Source organism: Notechis scutatus, chromosome 1 (genome assembly GCF_049901735.1).
Source record: "Notechis scutatus isolate UNSWTSFEM ecotype Mainland chromosome 1, rNotScu1.2, whole genome shotgun sequence".
Classification (NCBI taxonomy): Eukaryota; Metazoa; Chordata; class Lepidosauria; order Squamata; family Elapidae; genus Notechis; species Notechis scutatus.
In genome coordinates, this window is record NC_142009.1 from 82959201 (window position 1) to 82979795 (window position 20595).

General features: G+C 39.7%; 1 protein-coding gene and 1 pseudogene across 18 annotated transcripts in view; both read right to left on the reverse strand.

The window, feature by feature from the left end:
* ARID1B (AT-rich interaction domain 1B) overlaps nt 1–20595 on the reverse strand; it is a 426965-nt gene that overhangs the window by 336083 nt on the left and 70287 nt on the right. The gene's annotated exons all lie outside the window — the stretch shown is intronic.
* On the reverse strand, nt 1049–1165 carry LOC113420429 (5S ribosomal RNA; annotated as a pseudogene).

Consider the following 20595-nt stretch of genomic DNA (forward strand, 5'->3'; position numbering starts at 1 on the left):
CGGCCGTGGCCGATCTAATGGCCCAAGTGTCAGCTTGGTGAGCCCGGCGTAAGACTAGCTCGGCCCTCTTGTCCTCAGGTTTCAGAGCCTCCAGAGGATCACTAGGGGAGGAGAAGGATGCTAAGCCAACAATGGGCTCGTCAACCTCGAGGGAATTAAGTCGGTTGGAGAAGTCTGAGTCGAGGTTGAAAAAACCTCTTGTCCTGGCCAGGTGGGGCGGGGAGGGCCCCTGTGGAAGCCAGCTGTTTTGATACCAGATCAGAGAAAATGGGTGGAGCCGGAATGACATCAGCTTCCACCACGGGCTGCTTGAAAATGGAATCCTCTGGGCCCTCCGCCGAGGAAGGGAGGACAGAGGGAGACTATGAGTACAGGCCGGAGATGTCTTGGCCTTAAGGCAAATCGATTTATATATGTGCGGCTTGAACAAGCCCTCAAAGGTGGGTTGGTCGGGGGTGGGGCCCTCATCCTCGGGCATCTCCCCCTCCATGGGCTCTGTCTCCGATAGGGGTTCACTGTAATGTGTTGACCCCAATTCGGATTCTTCCTCCTCCCTGAATTAATCCAGGCCCCCTTCCTCCTCCTCCTGTTCCCTTTGGAAGAGGGCTGTCCCTCTGTGAAGGTACCTGACCATGGGTAGGATCCGATCTAGGCAGGGACCTGATCGATAGAGACTCATGATCGGGAGCCATCGGGAAGAAGCCGGGTCTGGACATCTGTTGGAGACCTTCCGCAATCCCCTGGCGGATAGCCAGCTCCATCCATGACCTGATTTGTTCTGTAATCCCGACTGTGGCAGGCTCCTCCTGGCACAGACCAGCGGCCGTAGGAGTAAATGTGGCTTCGGGTGTCCGTCTGGTCATTGATCCGGGGGCCTGATGCCCCTGGGGTGAGCTGTGCCTGGAGAGGGAAGAGAAATCTGGAGGAGGGGGGGGTAAGTAGAGATAGAAGGGCTGGAGGGTGGAAGGGCTGGAGGCACCGAGAGAGACCCCCTGGATAGCCTGTCAAGTTCCTTCTCTGATGTCTTATGACATCTCAAGGCGTCTTCGCTACAGCACCCGGTATTCGCAGGCGGTCTCCCATCCAAGTACTAACCGGGTCTGACCCTGCTTAGCTTCCGAGATCAGGCGAGATCGGGCGTGTTCAGGGTAGTATGGTCTGGAAGTTTCCTTAGCCTGTCTGCGCAAATGGTAAGACTTAGATTTGGCCTTCAAGGAAGGGCCCTTAGAGGAATTATCGTCTGCCATTTTAAGAAGTAATGATCGTATGAGAGGATACTAGAGGCGGTTGGCTCGCCTAGGGTTCGGCCTGCAGCAAAGGCCGGGTGTCCTTTTCAGCTGGCCCGCGCCCCCTTTTGGAATTTGATGTACTATGGTATAGTAAGTGTATATATAGATATTATTATCATCATTATTATTATTATTATTAATATATATATATTTAATTCATTTATTTACTTGTATATATACATATGTATATATCCTTGTATACATATTTATTTGTTGTCTCTCTCTCTCTCTTTTTTTTTTAATTATAAAAATATGTAGTTTGATGCTTAAATCTGGATCCTGGTCCAATAAGGTATCAACCCAGGTGCTTATTTATCCAATTAATCAAATGAACGCCTGAGGCCAAATGCACCGGGTTGGAAAGATAAGGCCTCCAGCAGCTTTAACTCCCAGACGACAACCGGGAGGGGGGGAGGTGCTGCTATTGCTTCGCCCTGAGCACAGCTGCGGAATTGCCAACAATAGTTTAGAAGGTTTCCAAATACAAAGAGAGGCTCTGAACGGGCTGGTAAGGCCTGTTTGGTGAGCTAGAAAACACTCGCAGCCGAGAAAGAGGCCGGAGAAAATAAAAATGGCACCCGACTACGAGGCAGCGCCCAAAGAGGCGGCCACCTACTAGTCTGAATGTCGGGGCCGCTCAGGGTGGAATAGGGCCCCTCCGGCGAGCCTAGAATGCCGAGAGGGGCAGCGAGGAAGAATTCGCCCCTTCCTGGGACGATCGGCGTTCGTGGGTTGGGGGAAAACCAGCGGCGCTTTGGAGCACTAAATTCAAGCCGCTAACGAGGGCGGCGTGGAAGGAATAAGAGCTCGAAAGAGAGAATCTGGGGGGGGTTAGTGCCAGAGCGCTGCTAAGCCGCCTGCTTTTTTCCCCCCCTGGGGGCGATGAACGTGCTCCCCTGAGTCTGTCGATAAAACCTAATTGCGCAGAGGCTAGGGAAAGGAATATTAGAACAGACCTTCCAACGATCCTGAATCGGCCAAGGAGCTATACAAAACAACAGCCTAACCTTTACGAGGCTGAGCATAAACTGGGGAACGCTGTAATGGAGCCACGTGATGGAAGGTGGAGCGTTCCTCAATAATTAAGCTCAGCCTACAACGACGCAGACTGAAGCACCTCCCACTCTCTGGATGATCCGAGCAGCTCTAAGGAGAAAAGTCTGACCATTTTTCACACTTACAATTGCTGTAGCATCCCATGGTCACGTGATCAAAATTCAGCTATTTGGCAACTGACTCATATTTATAATAATGCCTTTTGCAACCTTCCGACAAGCAAAGTCAATGGGGAAGCCAGATTCATTTAGCAACCATGTTACTAACTTAACAACTGCAGTCATTCACTTTACAATTGTGGCATAGGGAGTTGTAAAATGGGGCAAAATTCACTTAACAAAGGTCTCAGCAATATAAATTTGGGCTGAATTGTGGTCATAAGTAAAGGGTTGCCTATATTGAAGTCATTTCACTGTTTCCTCCCTTAGATGAGCAGTATGAATTTAACAAAAGAGTTCACTCCTAAAAGTTCTTACATTACATCTTACTTGGGATAAAAACATACAGGGGGAAAAAAGATGCCTTATGCTTGATTCAGTTATCTCCATTGTCCAAAACTCTTTCCCATCATTTGCAACTTCAGAAGTATCTGCAAGGAAGGAACTTATGATCTTCATATTTTGCTACTAAGGTGTGTTTATTCCTTAAAGACTACTTTTCTACCAAGCAATCCCAAAAAGGAGTTTTTATAACTGGCAATGTTTTGCTGTGTTACACATAATCACTCTTTCCCTCACTATTTAAATATGTATGAGAACCAGTTTAGTGTAGTGGTTTAAGGTATTGGCTAGAAACAGGTGTCTGTGAGTTCTAGTCCCACCCTAGGCAGAAAGTCAGTTTGCATTTTCTAATGTAGATGTATTCCTCTTTCTAGATTAGGGGTGTCAAACTCAAGGCCCATGGGCCGGATCCAGCCCATGGAGTGTTTAAATCCGGCCCATAGGGCCGGCTTGGAAATAGCAAAAGGACCGGCCTGTGGTGCCTCTGGCAGCCAAAATGGGACATGTGGGGCCACGTTAGTGCTGCAGGAGGCTGTCCAGGCTGAAAACGGGATGCAGGGGGCCTCACGTGGTCCCCCCATGCCCCATTTTGGCTTGCAGGGTGCTGCAGGAGGCGTCCGTCCTGTCTTCCCCCACCGCCTGGCCTGCGGAGGAGAACTACAATGCTGATCCGGCCCTCAAAGAAATCCAGTTTGACACCCCTGTTCTAGATAGTATAATCATCTTTATGAGAACTCTTACTGCTTATGAAGCAAGGAAAAAATCAGCAACAAAGCCATTTTTTCCTCAAATGGTCCTCCCATATTTGCTTTTAAGTTGCTTTTATCAGCACAGGACACTATTCCCTTATTTGCAATCATCTCACAGTGAAAAAGGAGTTGGATGGCTGGCACAAAATGTGTTAAGCATTCAGTTCCACCTTGTTGATGCCATCTTTTTGTCATATAAAGACAAGGGCAAGGAATTTTTTTTCAAATTTTAGTAACAAATAGTTATAATGTCAATTGCAGTCTGCACCTTTCAGATGTATAAAAAGTGCACTCTTAATGTACATTTTATACAACAAAGAAAATTAAAACTATGTAAGGCCAATGTAGAATGGAAATACTTGTCAATATTTATTATTAATGCAAACAAGAACTGGGCTTTGATGAGATACATGTATATAGGGGGTTTTTGTTTTCTATTTGTGTGAGAAGAAATGTCTGAAGGAATGAAAATCTCCACCGTATTATGCTCTTAGCAACCTAATTTATTACAAATAAATAACATAGGATAACATAGTGTCAGTCAATCCTATGTTATCAAGTGGAAAAATAGAACATATAGTTATGATTAGAAGGCATCAAGGTATCAACTGTGCTAACAGTTCCTTCCTGATTTATGCTGATTTTCTTATGTAACTCTACTGACACTTGGGGGGAAACATTTTATCGGTACTGTATGGTCCTGTCAAACGAACAAGTGAGAAAAGCATCAATTCTCCAACAAGTTCTACTCTGCTAATTTACCACAGTTTACTGGTAAAATAACAAAAGCTTGTATTTGTTGTGAAAGAAGATTCGTCATCCATATATGAGAAAGTAACAAATTCCATCACAGGGAACAACAGATCAGAGTTTACTTATATACAATAAAAGCAAGGATTTGTAAGCAATAATGCAAGATGTGTAGGAAAAATGTAGTCATGTTAATTTCCCCATCATTATCATTAGGAAAGGCTTGGTGTAATGCTTCAAATATTAATCTTCTACATTCTCCCAAGTATCATAAATTATCTGTTGGGGAGGGTAGGCAGAAAGATAGTTTAGTACAAACTTCGAAATTATTTTACAAATAATTCAAAGCGGTGAACATATCCAACACACCATGTAAACACTACACAGGAGACTATAACTCAGAAGAAAAAGCAGGTGGGTATGTATTTCTGATCTTGTAGAACACTCAACTGTACATTTTTAGATTTTTTAATGAACATCTCTTAGTAAACATTCCTTCCTGGGATTCCAAACTCTACTCTAACCCAACAGCAGGAGGTGACAAATCAGAGAATATTACACTACCATAACAAAGGAAATGAGAACTCCCAACTATTAATGTCTTCACTATCCACCCCAGTTGCTTTGCCATATAGAATTGAAGGACTGTGAACCCTTTAGAACTTTTTGCAACCCTGCAATATTGAGACCTACAATGTGAATAGTCATCTAACTCCTATTAATAGATAGAGAGATTTTGGTTAACAAGCAATACACAAAGCAATAGCAATAGCACTTAGACTGATGTATCGCCTCACAGCACTTTACCGCCCCCTGTAAGCGGTTTACAGAGTCAGCATATTGACTCCAACAATCTGGGTTCTCAGTTTACCAACAAAGGATGGAAGGCTGAGTCAACCTTGAACTGCTGAGACCCGAACCACCAAACTGCTGGCAGCCGGCAGTCAACAGAAATAGCCTGCAGTACCGCATTCTAACCACTGTGCCACTGTCGCTCTTGTGGTGTAATGTGTCATGTTTTTTATTGAACATCTTGAGAATTAAGATATACAAGCAGAACAATCTGCTATCATGACCAAAATTCCTCCACAATCCAAATCCAAAATTCCAAATCCCTCCACAATCACCAGAACACCATACTACTGACCAGAAGGGACCTGAATGTTCCTGGCAGGTATTAATTTAGTCTCCTCTATTCTGGCATACTCAAGATCAAGCTATACCACTATCAACTGAAGCATCTACTTATGATAAGTGGAAGGCAATCCATGCATATATTTCTGTTTCAGAATATGTTGTCTCCCAGATGCTACTCAATAAATGCTTTGCCTTTGTGTTGTGGTTGCCCTGATAGTGACAGGAATCTTTCAGTTCACCCCACAATAGGATCTGACTACAGAAATCTCAGAAAGTCAGGCAATTAAACAGAAAAGCTGACAGACTTGAAAACAATACCTTTCTTCTACCTGATTGTTCAAGGTCCCTAGAGTATAAGCTTTTGCAGAACATCCGTACAATGTAATTAGTGATAGAAGAAAACAGGCTAAAATGGGAAGGACCATCTGGAGAAGGAAAAATTGCTGTATAAGAGTCAAAGAAAATAAATTATGAAAAGTTAAAGAAAGATATAAAAGATAAAATAGATTTATTTATTTAGCGTATGGCACGTTAGCCAGGGATCACCGAGGTGACTTGCTGCCTCTGTGAAAGGAATTTTTTGGGGCAGTATTATCTTTACCCGCAGGATGCCTGAATGCTGGTAGGCATGGGCGGGGGGGACTCCTTTCTTGTCCCTATGCGGAAGAATTGCAATGATAAAAATGAAAGTTTTACCAAAAATTAATTTTTGTTTTGGATGATCCCAATTAAATTTTCAGATCAAGAATTAAAGCAGGTGCCGTTCAAGCCGCTACCTCCAGCAAGCATGACCGCTTTTGCAGCCGCAAAAGCAGCAGGAGGCCCAGCGATGCGCCTCACGGGGCCCTTACCTAACAGTGTGATGGTCGCAGCATGCCATCCTATCATCCACGAAGCTGGTAGTCCTTGCTGAGCTTGAGGAAAGGATGACAGGCAAAAAAAAACAACCTTCCACTTTTTCCTGCTGTTTGCCAAAAGGGCTCCATTCTGAGCCTTCAGCATTGCAATCTTGGGATTTGCTGAAGATTTGGAGCCTTTTTGGCGACTGGCAAGAAAATGGGGAGGAGGAATTTTTTTGCCTGTCATCCTTTCCTCAAGCTCAGCACAGACTGACATCCCAAATAGGCTCCTTCCTGAGCCTTCAGCGCTGCAATCCTGGGACGTGTGTCCTTTTCTCAAGCGACATTTGATCACTTGAAAGGAATAGGCTGCGCCCAGCCCTCGCTGACTCAGCTGATCCGAGGACCTCATTAAGGAGCCGAGCAACCAAGAGGTGACCGGGGAAGGGAAGGGCTGCCTCCTGTGCTAGCCATGCCCATCCCCTTCATTAAGGCTTATTTTTGGGGTAGGGTATGTATCAGACCCACCCACCCACCCCAAAATCAAACTACGGCTTATTTTTGGGGTAGGGAGTTTCAGGGAAACAGGTAGATACTGGAAAATATAAAATATACAGTTCATGTTAGAATATAGTGATACAGTTTATCTCAAAGTCATTTTTATTTTTGACATATGTGTACTAGAAGAACACAATTACATTTTTATAGTTATAAAATGAGTAAAGATACCTAAGATTCTTGTTTTATATGCAGAAAGCAAAAGCAACCAAAAAAGGAGGTTTATGCAAGGGAAAATAAGTTGAGTTATTTTGACAAGTCTTAAACCCCAGAAAGTCAGCGACTGTAAACCAAGACATGGCAATATCATATTTAGGCACATAAGGGAAAAATGCTTGTGAATTCTACTGGTCCAATGAACAGAGACAGTTTTCATAATTTTATCATTGTATTCCATGGCTGACTGACTGTCAGATTCCATTTGAGTGACATATGGATTCAACCAACCAAGGATATGTTAGAACATTAAATATCACAAACAGACAGGACAAGAATACAAAATGCCAAATTAGCACTCATATAACCGTATAGTCTAGTAAAGACCAAGGATTATTCACTAAATCTTCAAGCCTTTTGCAACATAATAAATGATATTTCCTCTGGATAAACAGTTCCAAACTTCATAAAACTAACATATTCTGAGAAACAAAATCTCAGAAAGAATCCTGCAGAAATCAACACTAAGAATATAACAGTCATTGATAATGAAATATCTATTACAGCATACAACAATTACGGATAGTTGAATTTAAAATATAAATTCCATTTTATCCATTTTATCAGTAACTGCAATACAGTTGATGAAAAAAAGAAAATAATTTAATTCTATATGCATTCCTTTTACCAAGACTAGAGTTCAGAGAAAGTAGAATGTGTAAAAGAAAGCTAAGGAATCTGTGCTATAATTACCTAACTCTCTTGACTCCTTTGCATGTCAACAATTTTAATAGCCACTTGTTCTTCTCTGGAAAATAAGGAATATATATATATATTTGGTGGATCAAAAATCTTTGGGTCTTAACTAGTCATTCACCTATGATTTTATATATTACCATTAGAGAACATGTAAAATAAATAATTGAAGAAAAGCAACAAATTAATTTATAGTATAAAGTAGGTAATGTTCTTTCAGGTTAAAGCATACTGAAAAGGAGACAGAGACAATTTTATGCAAAAATGTTAACCCGTAACTTACAACCATTCATTTAATAACAGTTCAAAGTTATGACCGCCTTGGAAAAAGTAATTTATGACCTAACCTCACACTTCTGAGTGCTGCACCATCCCAACAGTCACATGATTACAATTCAAGCACTTGGTAACCAGGACACATTTATGACCAATTGTAGCATCCTGTAGTCACATGATTACAATTTGTAACCTTACTAGCTGATTTGCATAAAAATGCCAATTGGGAAAGCTGGATTCACTTAACAACCATGTGCTTCACTTAATGACTATGGTACAAATGGTTGTAAAATTGGTTTCAGTCACATGATGACTTGCTATACAACTACACTAACTTATTACTGAAAGTCCAGTCCAAATTGTGGTCATAATTTGAGGACTAGCTCTTTGTTATTATCCTTTTGCTTATTAGATACACAACCAAAATCAAAAGTTGTGCACTGTAGTCAAATCAAGCCACTTCTACTCAAGAAAAGAACAATTATTTTGGCCTCAAGACTCACTTGAAAAACATGGAATAGTGTATAAACAGAAGGATATATTGTGGATCCCATCTACAAAAGAACATAACTTGGCAGGACCCAGGAGGAGTCTTTTCTGCTAAAGGACATCATCCCCACTAAAGTGGATTAATAGAATCAGATATCTCAGATAGCAAGTATAAAACTGGATTCTGATTCTGTTTTTCAATTTAGTGGCTTCATCAATACTATGATACACCAAAAATCACAGAACAAAAAATTTGGTGTCGTCACGTGACATATCGCGACTTTTCCCTTCCCTAAACTGGGTGTGGGCATGGCCAGCGTGACACATCTGGCCCACGAGTTTGACAGCCCCCCAATAGAGGGATAAGACTACTTCTGAATGGTTTCTCTGCCTGGTTAAATAAAACCTGTCCAGACAGAGATTCATTTTAAGACATATGGCACTGACTCTGGAGGTCCAGGGGCCTTGATGTTCTTTTATTTCCTTTAGTTGATGATTTAACGATGACTTTACACATGTGAAGATGGCCCTACTGTAATTATTCACACAGAGAATATTCACAAAGAGATAGCATTCTGTTTGTACTATTGCAATATGTTACATATAGGGTTGCCCTTATCCACAAGCTTCAATTAGTTCAAAAGGCTTCAATTAGTTCAGCAACTAGCTGACATGGAAATAGGTCACAGTGTTTTGCCGCCTGTACCAGCTGCAAGGCTCTTTCCAATTGCCAGAGGAATGTTTCTCCTATCTTTAACCACTAGATCTTAACCTGAGAGCCTTCTTCAGATAACCTCCAATATGCAGCTAAATGAATGGCTATTGGAGAAAGGGATATTTTTAGGGATATTATTTATTTATTTAACATATTTTTGTGCCACCACAATCAAATGACTCTCAGCAGTTCACAAAGAAAAAAATATGATATGAAATCCAAACATAAAAACACAACAGTGCTGCAGTAATACAAAAGGGGAAAAAATAACAACATCAAATCTAAGAAAATCAGGGTAAGGCTCTCAGAGAAATCTCAGTTTTCAAAGGCTTTCAGAAGACTAGCAAAGAGGGAATAGACTGATCTCCACAGAGAGGTTGTTCCACAATGTCAGTGCAGCACTGCTTCCCCTCAGGCTCCAGAAATGCGGAATCTGTAGCAGGTGAAAAGGCAATTCTCAAGATATCCAGGTACCAAGGCCTTTCTAGGTCAAAACCAGCACCTTAAACTAGACATGGAAATCAAATAACAACCAAGGTTGGATCTGTAAAAAAATAATAATGATGTTATGTGCAACCAATGCAAGGCAACACCTCCTAACCCTCATGGGAATCCAAAACGATCCCATGGTTGACGGTATCAAAGTTATCATGTGATCTAACAAGACCAGGCGGGACACACTTTCCCCCATCCAGGAGAGCAATTAATGTTGTCACCATCCCAAAGATAGGCCTGAACCCTGACTGAAAAGGTTCCAGAAAATGCACTTCTTCCAGAGTGCTATGAAGAAAAAGGGACATCACAACCACTTTCAGGACTGCTCTCTTTCTCAGGAGGAAATGACAAATGCTTGGACTCATGTGATCACCTCTCTCTCATTCCCCATACAAGTCAAGAGGGGCAGTAATCTTTCAGCCCTTTGAGGTAGTCCAGGAAACCGAAGTAATGAATCCTAATATTACTTTTATTATATGGTTATAGTAACAGAATCTTGAAACTCTGAATGCATCACTTCATGTTCAAGACTGCAGGGAAGCATCAAGTCTGAGACACTTTCTCAAAATACAGTAGATTCCTCCTTTGGACTAAATTTCTCTTTTAGAAGTAGAAGTAGAATTGTTTATTGGCCACGTGTGATTGGACACCCAAGGAATTTGTCTTGGTGCAAGTTTTCTCACTATTTTTTTGGTTTTGGCTCTTCTTCCTGCTTCTCAAAGTTATTCTCACGGCCTATTACATCAACTGACAATTCTTTAGAGATCACAGACAAAAAGGAATCCCAAATAACAGGACAAAATGAAAATCCAGTTGCCACTAAAAACTGTTGATATAGAGTCAAGGCTACAGTTAAATTTGAGAGGCTTTATCAGCAAATTCCACACAAACTGGTCACAGTGACTTAGTGGGTGATCACAAAACTGTTTCCTCCCCAACAGGGAAGTCACGACCCTATACAGGGCTGCTGGATGGCAACCACTGACACAATAAGGAAGGAGATATAAACTTACTTTGCCTCTCTTGCCATCATGATATAGGCCTGAACATGGGAATATATATGTGCTTGGTCAGATTTGCTTCTAGACTTCAGCCACTGAATTCCAGGTGTCATTTCTGGTGCTTAATTTTCTGAAAGTCAGTAAGCCAAGGTGACATTTGGGATCAGATCAAAACGAAGCTCTTTGGGGACGGTTGATATCCATGCCCTGGCTTGTTTCTGATACCAGATGCTCACTAGGCTTTAAGAAGCACTGCCTATTAGAGAGATAAGCAAATAACTATAGGTATACTCTATCAGATGAATAACATACAGCCACAACACAGAAAATTACAAATCCACAATTTGCAACTGCCCCTTTTTTTTCCTGTTCACCATCAACTTGCAACGCTGAAATAAGAAGGAATTCAAGTAATCTACAGCATATTTTATTTCACTATTAATAAACAAATGGCGGGTGTCCAACTAATTCAATAACAATTACATGGTGGGACATAAAGAATCTCAATGATAGTAATAACTATGGAAGATATACCAATAAGTTGCTTGGGGGGGAAATGGATTTCCACCCATTTTTCCCCATTTCTTTTTTCTCAGTATCAAGTTCAAATGAATTTCATAAAATCTATAAAAGAATTATCTAGGAAGAATGCTAGCATGAAGCATTTATAGCAAAGAAAAGAAATCTAAGTTTTCAGAGAGAAGAATATCCACTGAAAGTTCAGAATGGACAGAATAACAATACTTGAGCAATATTTTATTGTATAGAAATCACTGATTATTTTTAAAAAGTTGGAATTACCTAAGTGTCTGTTTCACCGGTTTCTAATTATTATAATGAATGACTGGATATATCTTCAGCTTGAGCTTTTTCAAAGGAATCCCCAAATTTACTAACTTCCTTGTGTTACAAATTACAATATGCTGATATTAGCAAATCCGTATCTTTAACACTTTCATATATAAAATACTAAGTTTTAAGTTAGAAATTTATGACTATCTATAAAACTTCACCACACAACTTTGCTGAGTACCTCACAAAAATTTAAACATTTTTCGGTTCCATGAAGCACTATATCCAACATGCAGAACAAGAGCATTTATTTAACTACAATTAACCAAAGAGAGAGAAGTTTTGGATTTCTACATCACAATCTGAAACACAGTCTGAAATTAGATTAAAAAGTTAGGTAAAAGGAAGTAAATTACAGTCTTAATATTACTTAAATTGAATAAAGGAAGGAAGGAATCTTAGTATTAATGTTAATATAATGTTTTACATTAGGGTTATGAATTCATGCTCTCAGCCCTGCAATCCATTCCCAAATGCTTGATCAATGTTGTAAATAACAACAAAAACTTATTCAATTTAAGCAGTGCCACAACTCAGGAACCATTCTGGACAGCTCACAAAAGAACGGACAAAATAATTTACAAGAAGAAAACAAAATATAAGTAAGAAAAAAATGAAAATAAAAACAAAATGGCAAAACTGGCCAACAATATACAAAACATATAGTAATACAGCCCACAACTGGCTCCAGCCACCCCTAGGGTCAAGGAGAATAGCCGGGCTTTTAAGCAACTTGAAAGATTACATATCTGGGTTTTTTTTCCTGACATATTAACATACATAATTTAGTGTGGTACAGAGATCTGGATTCGGAGCACATGTGAGTGTACACATTACACCTACTGGAAACTTCCTGAAGAATGTTCTTTTCCTGAGTTCAAAAAAACACATTGGAATTAAAGAGGTATTGACAATTTTATATGTATGCCCATGCATGCATCAAATCAATTTTTGTTTGTGTGACAGATGTATACAACTATAAAATACAATTCGATGTCTAAGTTACAATAATGTATACATGTGGTAGACTTTTCTTCCTTTTACATTTTCTGATTCCTTCCTCTATTGGAGTTACTGTGATAGCTAAAGTTTTCTGTGAAGTCATATAGTAAGCAAAAATTATTATGGTGAAACATAATTTGCTGCTCGCCAGAATTAGAAACCTGAAGAATCACCTTTCAGAATATTTTAGTATGTCAATTTAGTTAAGCATATTTCAGGAAATTCTTTCAAAATGTACTTAATAATAATCAGAAAGAAAGAGATTCTTTTTCCAATATTTTCCTGACAAAGAGCTGCATCAGCTTAAACGCTTGGAGTTTCACTGAATGCTCTTGCAATGAACTCCCTGCCTGCTCTGCTCTTTTCCTTGAATAGCCTTCTGTTCATTTGTACTGTAGTATTGTTCTTTAGTTGTGATTAAAGTTAGAAAAAATTCACTTCAAACCAAAATTATTCCATATTGCATAAACTGATATACTGTGTCATAATAATTGTATGATTTTGCATTGCCAAAACTGAATTGCACCATTAAATGCTCGGTAATTATAACTACGGTCAATGAACATCGTGTGCTTTTCCTCCAAGCCATAGCAAATAGTAGAAATAAATTAAAAAATAAAAAACATTACTACGAATACATGACTTTTTAAGAGTACATTTTAAAACATTTGCTATCTCCATCTGTCCTCGCTAAAAACAGAGCTTGCTTATCATTGACTCATAATTTCATCATTATTTCACATGATATACTGAAACCGAAAAAATACTGCAATAAAATCTACTCAATGCTTTTCAATTGGTATCTATATAATAACCATGTATTTATTTATTCATTAAATTTATATGCCTCCCATCTCCTATCATGAGCAACTACCAGAATATTTTTAATCCCATTTCTTATTGGGACTAAAAAATAGATAATTAGAAAAGAGTTATGGAAGATTGTTTTTAAATATAATTGCCGCAAGATTATGCATAAAAATGGAAAGACTCTGAATACCCACCATGGAGTATGGTGGGTAAATTAGCAGAGATGGCAAAATCAACTTTTTGATTACAGAAAGGGGAACTAATTACATTTATTAGTAACTGGAACCCCCTTACACCTTTTGCTGTGGGGAAAATGAACTTGTGGTTCATGGGTTTGATGATAGAAAGGATAAACTGTAGAAAGAAGGAAATTATGTTGTAACTTTAGAGATGGGGTAGAATATAAATGCACTTTCAACTGTAATTCCCTTTTTCTTCTCTAGAGGTAGTAATTGATTGACGTTCACCATTGAGACTGCAATTACTATCATAAGGCGGTGCAGTGATAAAGTGAGATGCCATGTGACCACACTGACTTACAACAGCAATCCCAGCACTCCTTGTTGTGGTTATTAATGAAGAATCACTGGTTGTTAAGCGACTTTCACCTCAATCCAAGCCTTTTGGCTAGGTATCTCCCAGGCCTGAGCCTCAATTACCTGAGGCACTACCTCCAACTTCTCCGACTCACATATCTTCCTCCCATCTCTGTCCTTTGGCCACCCTGTCCCCTGCCTTGTGGGACAGCAAGCAGCCCCAGACCTACTTAGGACTGCTCTAAAGACTGCTAGCCACACCCTGGAAGTCTCAGAGAAGCCAGGAAGTATTCATTCACCAAGCTTCTTCTGTTTCTGCTCCCCACATCAATCTTTTCAACTTTTGTGCTGCGTTCGCGGTATCTCTTTTTTAGGCCCAGCATTTCCTACATGTGACTCCATGAACCTTTGGAAGACTGTGCTATCTTCACAAAGCTGTTCTGCCTTTGGAACTGTCAGCCCTCCCAGGTAAACAAGGTAGGAAAGCAACAAGATGAACAGATTCTATTTAACAGAATTAAAAATGGAATTAATACTGTTAACAGAATCTTGCAAGTATAAAAGTATAAACTTCCCTTTGCCACTTTTAGGTGCTTGATCCATTAGGGCAGGTCCTTAGTTTCTTTCTCTGACCATTAAGCCACTGGGGGTTCCTGCCTTCCTTGTGTTATTATTTCCTAAGCAGTAATTCTTCCCCCAAGGTCATCCATACATTCCATTACATCAACGTTGTGCTGTCTTCAAACATTTGTGGGAGAAGATAGGTTCAAAAAAGAAGACAGCAAAGTAAAATGAGACCTCAGCACCTGGGAGCAAAAGGTGAAAAGTTGGTGCAGGGGGGAAAAACCCCTGTGATTTTAAAACCAAATTACATTCCCAAAATTGTCAAATAAGATAATAAAATATAATGAAATACTACAATTCTATGAAAACATAATATCCTATACATACAACATCAAAAGCAGATTCTCTTTGTTTGGAATGCCAGATCAAGATCGTCAGACCTCTTGAGGTACTACACATTATTCCTGATTCGCCCTTACTTCCTCCCTATAAACACTTTTAAAGAAAACAAATAAAATCATTAAGAAGTACAGCACGATCACGTTTTGTATAATTTATTTAGTATGACAACTTCTGTTTGATTTATTAATTTAAAAGCTAGTACATCCTCACAGACAGGAGCTCATTGATTCTCTCCGGATTGGTTTGGCTGTAAAAGCTTCCAGGTTTAGTTTTACATATATGATTGCATCATTGCTGTCTAGACAGCTGCATCTAGCCATCCTCTAATCTGGGGGCAAAAAGATTCTCAAGACTCATACAGATGGATGTTGAGAGCAGTCATAGAGCAACAGATATTCAATCAGTATAATTCATAAGTAGAAGGTGACTGAATGACCTACAGAATTCCATGTAGACATGAGAAGAATCTCTGTTTGAGTCCCCTTTGGACAAACGCATCTGCGTGGAGAATTATTCACTGTAAGGTTTATCTTATATTTTTGTGTGAATCATCTTTATTACAGAATGGCATGTATATACATATAGATGTATATTGCAGCATGTTCTCTTTAGCATGGAGGAGAAAAATGTCCACTGACAAAACAGAATAGTGGAGTGCAGTAGCCAAAACCATCTCCTGATAGTCGTTCTCACATCTAGAATTCAGGGACAATTCTATTATTATCTATTATCAGTGAAACTTATTACTAGTTACTATTAGTTAAATTAAAGAGTTACTACAGTTATTACTAAACTCTTAACAAATTTATGCTATATCCATTTTCAAATCATTTTAAAAAGCCTGGTACATGGTGGTCCATCAAAGAATTTGATAACAGTAAAATTCCATGTGTGAATTTGGGTCGAACTTGGGTTTAACTCTTGTTATTACTTGGAACAGACAGGAATCTCGCCACTTTATTCATATTTCTGTTAATGTTATAAATTTAAATACTGAACCATATTGAACTTCATAAATATTACATTGTAGTGAGTATCTATAAAACTTCCAGCTAATAGAGACATTTAACTAATCCTATAACTTTAGCCTTTCCACACTAACTCCAATCCCCTAACAATTTTATTTCCCCTTTCCATGGCACCATCAGGCCAACACACAATAAATGTGGAGATATTGCGGGGGGGGAGGGGGGGGGTTCTTTTAAAAATGGCATGACAAATCCTTGCTGTGTATTGAAATCCCAGTTTTTAGTCACTGAGCTAATGCAGCCTATGAGTCACCAAGAATGACTAATATCTATTTCAGCATCATGAACATGCCTTGAAATCCGTATGTGACACAGGTTTTGAAATGAACTAAGTATACAAAAGTCTTCTCCCTGTGGTAACACAACTATGAGGCAATGATGAAACCTACAGACATTTCAGGTGGCAATAACTTAAGTAGGATTCTTCTGCAGTATGCAATCAAGATAAAACACTTTAAAAATATGTTTAATAAGCAGAAGAATAGTATTATTAGCCTGCTACTAATTTATGGATGGAGGGAGGGAGGGAGGGAACATTGGCTACAAAGGCTCATTTTTTACAACTCAGATCCACTGCGAGACTATCAATTTATCTTACTATCTTTTTATTGACATAAATCTCACTTTCTAATGGCTGCTTTTTTCCTGCTTGTGAAGAATTATTGGACAGTTTATACTAACTGCTTTCTGTCATGTTTCATTTCAAAATACCATCTTTTGTCAGTTTATTCCAATGAAATCCAAAACGGATCATTAAAGTGAATAAAAAAGAACGGTCTTCCAACATCATTAATAATATGATTCAAAGAATACTTTCAATCCCTCCTATCTGCCCTGTATTAAACCTACCTGGAACAGATTCCACAAATTTTGTATTTCTTTACACTTACATACATACATACACTTGTATTTTGCTTTTTACATAATTAATGCCAGCAGCATAAGATACAGGTAGTCCTCAACTTACAACAGTTCATTTAGTGACCGTTTCAAGTTACAATGGTGCTGAAAAAAATGACTTATGATGGTTTTTCACATGTACAACATTGCATTATCCCTGGAGTCACATGACCAAAATTCAGATGCTTGGCAACTGTTTCATATTTATGATGGTTGCAACATCCTGGGGTCATGTGATCCCCTTTTGTGACTTTCTGACAAGCAAACTCAATGGGGAAGCCAGATTCACTTAACAACCATGTTACTAAAGTAACAACTGCAGTGGTTCACTTAACAATTGTGGCAAGAAAGGTAAAGGTAAAATGGGACAAAACTCAACAAACGTTTCACTTAGCCACATAAATTTTGGGCTTAACTGTGGTGGTAAGTTGAGGACTACCTGTATTATGTGAAGGAATACCTTCTCCCATCACCTTCTGTCCCATCTGATCAAACTGAGGAAACAACTCCTTTCTGGCCTCATTTACAGGACGTTCCCACAGGACATTCCCAACTTACAACTTGTAACTGAAACTGGAATTACAGTCATAAGTTGTGCTGGTCCTTTAGAAATTCATCATGTGATAAACCTGATTTTATAACATTTTTGAAGCAGTTATTAAGTGAATGCCATGGTCATTAAATGAACCCACCGTCCACAAAGAGCACTTTTGCTGGAAATTAGAAATACAGCTAGTCCTTCACTTACAGAAATTCATTTAGTGACCATTCAAAGTTACGACATTTTTTTGAAAAGAAAAAAAAGATTTATGACCATTACAACCTTTGTGACATCCCCATGGTCCTGTGATTTGCATGCAAATGCTTGACAATTGGTTCATATTTATGACAGTTGCAGTGTCCCAGGGTCATGTCCTCACCTTTTGTGACCTTCTGACAAGCGAAGACAAGAGGAAAGCCAGTTCGCTTAACAGTGGTGTTATCAATTTAACAACTACAATGATTCACTTAACAAAGGTGGCAAGAAAAAATCGTAAAATGGAACAAAGCTCACTTAACAAATTTCTCACTTAGAAACATATACTCTGGACTAAATTGTGGTCGGTAAGTCAAGGACTACCTGTTTCTGGCAAAAAAAGGGGGAAAACCCCCTTTTGAATTGCAGTCATGTGATTGTGGGACACTAACACTGCAAATAGTAAGCCAGTTGCCAGGTCCCCAAAATGTGATCATGTAACCTGAGGGAGGCTTGGAAACTTAGAATCCAGATCTTAAACATCTTTTTGGGTCTGCTGTAACTTCAAATGGTCACTAGCGACTAGTCATAAATTGAGGATTAGTATAATACAAGACTTCCATCTGGCAAGACTTTGGAAGCACTGATTGATGATTATCCCTAATACTTTGGAATTCCCTCCCTGCAGAGATCAGATATGCACCATTCTTCTTGGGTTTCAGGAGAGCAGTAAGGCTTGATTACTCCTAGTGAGGAATACAGGAGGGGGGCATATGGTGAATGAAAGCGGGAATCTGACAGGCGCATGACTTCATATATTTTGTTTATTATCTTGATACTGTCAATGTGTTCATATTATGGGTAGACTTATAATCTTTGAGAGTGTTGCTTTTTTTATTTTTGTCAGATGCAAAGAATCAGGAACAGGCATTAAGTTCTGGTTCAGCTGATTTATTGCTCATTCCTATATACCAGGGGTGGGCAAACTTTTTGGCTCGGGGGCCGCATTGACTTTTAAAATTTGACAGACGGGCCGGGTCAGCACAAGATTTTTTGGGAATCGCCCCCCCTTCCCCCCCCTTCTCCTCCTTCCCCTCCCCTCGGAGGCCCCCTGAGTCAGGAGTTGCTACCGCCGGCGCGGCTCCAGTCCCGCATTGCGGGAAGACGCTCCAGCCTGCAAGCTTTGCCTTTGCAAAGTTTAAGCCTGGAAGCACCGGAAAAAAAAGGGGGATCGGCGGGGACTCACCTTCGGAGAGGTCGCACTCGAAGGTGATTTCGAACTCCCAGCTGGGGCCTTTGCAAATTTCTTTTCTTTCCTACCCCTAGATCGCTCCGCACTGTTTTGCAGCTTTGGGGGCCACGCGGCACAGGGCAATACGCCACACCCAGTGATTTTTTTTCAGGGGCGGGCCGGATTGGACAGACCAATGGCTGCGATTTTTTTTCAGGGGCGGGCCGCATTGGACAGACCAACGGGCCGGATGTGGCCCGTGGGCCGTAGTTTGCCCACCCCTGCTATATACAGTATAAGAATTCAGTCAGTTGACAGTCAGCACTAAACTGGCACTAGGTAAGAATTAACAGAATTCAAGGTGTGTGTGTGTGTGTGTGTGGACATGGTCCACTTGTGGGAACATAATGATTCTAGGCTGATTCCTCTCTTGACTCTGCCCGACTCCGCTCTGCCTCTCCTCCTCCTATAATTTGGATCTGGTAATGGTAAATAATGATTAAGAGCAGCTCTGCCTTTCTCCTGGATTGTGTGGCTATTTCATAATCTGAAATAGCAATAGCACTTAGACTTATATACCGCTTTATAGTGTTTTACAGCCCTCTCTAAGTGGTTTACACAGAGTCAGCATATTGCCCCCAACAATTTGGTTCCTCATTTTACCCACCTTGGAAGGATGGAAGGCTGAGTCAACCTTGAGCCTAGTGGGATTTGAACTGCCAAACTGTAGGCAGCTGGCTGCAGAAGTAGCTTGCAGTACTGCACTCTAACCACTGCGCCACAGAGGCTCCTTTGTAGCAACAAAGGTCTGCTGAAATTAATGGGATGCCTCAAATGATATGCCATGGCTTTAGCCAGATTTTTCAATATCCACACTCTGTCTCCTCAACCCTAAAATCGCCCACCTTAAACTATCAAAACCGTTTTATACCTTTTGAAAAATGTTTCCAGGCAATTAAAATGCCCAAAGTTCCAATATTGATAGTTCAGTTCTCTTGCTCTCTTTGAGATTGGTAGGATTGTTATTATTTGGCAGAGACATGACTCAAAAACTGTCCCATATTTTTTGATTAATAAAAACATCAGAAATGTTTTATTTACTATTCTGAAGAAAAGCAGAAACGCAGCAATTACAAGAGAAAAGATTGTTCCATAACCTGTTATTACCATTTTGTACAATTCTGAAGAAGACAGGTTAGATACAGCTTATGTCTGAAACTTCTCTTTATTCCCAGAAAATAGAAAATGAAAAATCATCTTGTAAAGAAAAATTGTCCATGGTTAAATTAATGAACACTCAGAAATATTTAGCAGTTTATGCAATGGCTTCTTCCTTTCTTATAATAAATGAAATCCCATGCTAGAATATCACCAATCTATGTACCATTTGAAAAAAAATGTCAATAAAAGTTGATTTCTAATGTTTTCTTCCTTTTTATTGTTTATTATAAATCTTCATACATTACCTTGATAACCACTAACCTTTCCTTTCCTCATCCAACAATAACAATAGTTACCCTCAATGTAAAGGATATAAATCAACAAAAGGTTGATACAGAAATTTTTAAACAAAAAGACAGTACGGTGTAGTGGTTAAGGCACTACTAGGCTAGGGACCAGGAGACTATGAGTTCTAATCCTCCTTTAGGTATGAAAGTCAGCTGGATGACTTTGGGCCAGTTACTCTCGCTTAGCCCAGCTACCTACAATATATAAAAATAATAAAAGCAGAATATAAACAAACAAACAAATGCCTACTTCCCAATGT